Genomic DNA, 3,920 nt, shown 5'->3' on the forward strand with positions numbered 1-3,920 from the left:
AGGCGGACATAGGCTACAGTGGCACGAATTCGATATCCACATTCAGGGCGAAGTGTCCCCACCCTACATAGATATTAGAGAGTTAAAGAAGACGCAGCGGAGCGGGCCCGGTTCGGCTAGTATATTATAATACTAAGTTTGCATCATCTTTGTACTTCATTCAAAGTCATTCCTGAATGTGAAGTCTTCTAATTCCTCATAACTTTCATCTCCTGCTTCTTCGGTTTCTTCATTTATGAAACCTTTTGGAAGTGGTTCGCAGTTCAGCAACTCTAGTACTTGTGGTGGGAGAGTTAAACGTTTTCTCTGATTTAAACGAGTTATTAGTTTAAGGGACGATATAAAAGGATTGTAGGGTCATTGGACCCATAGTGCGACGGTCCGGACCAGAGAATATACTCAGGTATGTGCCTCTCCCACGATGAAGAAAGGATGAACATTTACACAGATACAGCAGTGCCTGGTCGATAAAGGTTCCATCGGATCAATTCGGTATACAGTATACGGCTGCCACGGGATAATGAAGCGGTAATGCCGGCTAGTTCTTTTCGAATATATCAAAAACACAACTTTTTTCATATTTTTTTTTTTTAGTTTATTATTATTTTTTTATTTTTTCAATATTAACTAATTGATTTTATTTTTTAATTTTTATTAAAATTACTTAAGATGTACATAATTAATAATTTCATTAGTTTTTGTTTTTATTCTTGTGAATGCAGTTTTAGTTACACTTTATTGTGGATTGTTGTTGTTGTTGTAGAGGGATAGGATAGAGTGAGTGATTGATGTGTGCACACAGTAACAGCGTTTTCCTTAAAAACGCTTTTCCTATTAAATAACAACAAAGATATTCGAATTTGAATTTATGGGCTGATTTTTGTTTGTATTGACGTTAGTTGCGGTTATTATTATTTTTTTTTTCATTAAAGAAAAATCAGAAGAAAAACAAGTAAGAGCGTGCTAAGTTCGGCCGGGCCGAATCTTATATACCCTCCACCATGGATCGCGTTTATCGAGTACTTTGAGCGGTATCTCTTTTTAGGCAAGCAAAGAATAATGAATAAGAACTGTTATGCTATTTGAGCTATATCAAATTATAGTCCGATTCGGCCCATAAATGAATTGAATGCTGAACATTGTAGAAGTCATTGTGTTATATTTCGGTGCATTCGGATAAGAATGAGCCTTGTATGAGGCTCAAGAAGCAAAATCGGGAGATCAGTTTATATGGGAGCTGCATCAAGCCATAGATCGATTCAGACCATATTGAACACGCATGGGAGAAGGCATTGTACAAAATGTCAACCAAATCGGATTAGAATTTCGCCCTCTAGAGGCTCAAGAAGTCAATAACCCAGATCGGTTTATATGGCAGCTATATTAGGTTATGTACCGATTTGCGGCATACTTAACAAAGTTGTTGGAAGTCATAACAAAATATCTTATGCAAAATTTCAGCCAAATCGGTTGAGAACTGCGCCCTCCAGCGGCTCAAGAAATCAATATTCCAGATCGGTTTATATGGCAGCTATATTAGGTTATGAACAGATTTGCGGCATACTTAACACAGTTGCTGGAAGTCTTAACAAAACACCTCGTGCAAAATTTCAGCTAAATCGGATGAGAACTGCGCCCTCTAGAGGCTCAAGAAATCAAGATCCAAGATCGGTTTATATAGCAGCTACATTAGGCTATGTACCGATTTGCACCATACTTAACACAGTTGTTGGAAGTCATAACAAAACACCTCATGCAAAATTACAGCCAAATCGGATGAGACCAGCGCCCTCTAGCGGCTCAAGAACTCAAGCGCCAAGATTGGTTTATATAGCAGTTGTACCAGGTTATGAACCGATTTGAACCATACTTAGCACAGTGGTTGGAAGTGATACCAAAACACCATGCGCCAAATTTCAGTCAAATCGGACGAGATTTGCGCCCTCAACAGGCTCAAGAAGTCAAGACCCAAGATCAATGTATATGTCAGCTATAACAGAACATGGACCGCTTGGGCCATTTACAATCCCAAACGAACTACACTAATAAAAAATATTTATGCAAAATTTCGAGCGGCTAGCTTAACTCCTTCGAAAGTTAGCGTGCTTTTTACAGACAGATAGACGGACGGACGGACAGACGGACCGATATGGCTAGATCGACTTAAAATTTCATGACGATCAAGAATATATGTACTTTATAGGGTCTTAGACTTCGTCTTCGAGGTGTTACAAACAGAATGACGAAATTAGTATGCCCCCATCCTATGGTGGAGGGTATAAAAATACTAAAATATATCTTTGACAGTGTAGCACAGACTTAACGATTTTTTACTTTTTTTTTGTTTACTTTGCAAAATTCATATTCAAAGAACAAATTTTTTGTTATCTGTTTTGGTGTATATTTTTATATACACCATATATATTTTTATATATGTAATTAATAATAATAGATAATAATTAAGGAATCTGTAAAGGATATGATGGACTCATTATTGTTACACAGTTTTTCTAAATGCATTTATTTGTTTCCTTATTTGTTGTTGTTTTTTTTTTGTTTGTTTTGTTTTGTATAAAAGACACCAGCAATTTAAAAAAGGCCTCAGAAGGAAATTTTTTGCATATAAGCATATGAAACAGTCCTACTCCTGCTTCTTTTCCTCCTGTGAGTAAAATACAATTTCAGTACAATCTAAGAAATACTAGGAAGAAACAATAATCACAAATTTTTAAAACTTAATACAATTTATAACTAAACAATGTACATCCATATATCATTTATTGAAGACAAATAAAGGCGAACAAGTGAAAAAAAAAGAAAATACAAATTTACAAGATTTTTTTTTTTGGTAAAAAAATGAAATTATGTTACAACATGTATAAGTGATTAATATTTAGTTAAGAAGCGAGAACAATGTGAAATTAAAGTCCCTCCATGATGTTCTGATGAAAAAGGGGGCAATTCAAAAAAATTTTTTCATAAACACAAATTTTGTGGCTGGGGGGCTTGGTGGTCATCCTACACCTACGTGGGACCTATATCCAATTCTGAACCAATTTTAATGGACCTCGGCGAGCAAATATGTTCAAACTGTAAAAACTACGGTCGACAAATGACAACATTATGGTAAATTACCCAAAATTTGACGAACATATACATGGGAGCTATATCTAATTCTGAACCGATTTCGAGCAAACTTCTGAGAAAATGTGGTAGTCGTCGGGGAAAGCGGTGTGCAAAATTTTGGCAAGATGGGCCAATAAGTACGCTTGCAGTGGCTCTTGGGGTGAAAATCTAACGATATACATATATGACAGCTTTATCTAAATCTGAACCGATTTCCATGAAATTCACCATATAATATTGAGAGTCAAGAGAAAATCCTTCCTGCCAAATTTCGAGAAAATCGGTTAACAAAAGACCATTTTATTGCAATATTACTGCAAATCGGACGAACATATATATGGAAGCTACACCTAAGTCTGAACCGATTTCGAGCAAACTCCTCAGACACTGTGGCGGTCGTCGAGGAAAGCGTTTTGCAAAATTTTGGCAAGATGGGTCAATAAATGTGCTTGCAGTGACTCCAGAAGTCAAAATCGGGCGATATATATATGAGAGCTATAGCCAAATCTGAACCGATTTCCATGAGATTCACCATATAATAGTGAGAGTGAAGAGAAAATCCCTCCTGCCAAATTTCGAGAAAATCGGTTAACAAAAGACCATTTTATTGCAATATTACTGCAAATCGGACGAACATATATATGGAAGCTACACCTAAGTCTGAACCGATTTCGAGCAAACTCCTCAGATACTGTGGCGGTCGTCGAGGAAAGCATTGTGCAATATTTTGGCAAGATTGGTCAATAAATGTGCTTGTTGTGGCTCTAGTAGTGAAAATCGGGCGATATATATAT

The sequence above is a fragment of the Stomoxys calcitrans genome, chromosome 1, assembly GCF_963082655.1.
Source record: "Stomoxys calcitrans chromosome 1, idStoCalc2.1, whole genome shotgun sequence".
NCBI lineage: Eukaryota > Metazoa > Arthropoda > Insecta > Diptera > Muscidae > Stomoxys > Stomoxys calcitrans.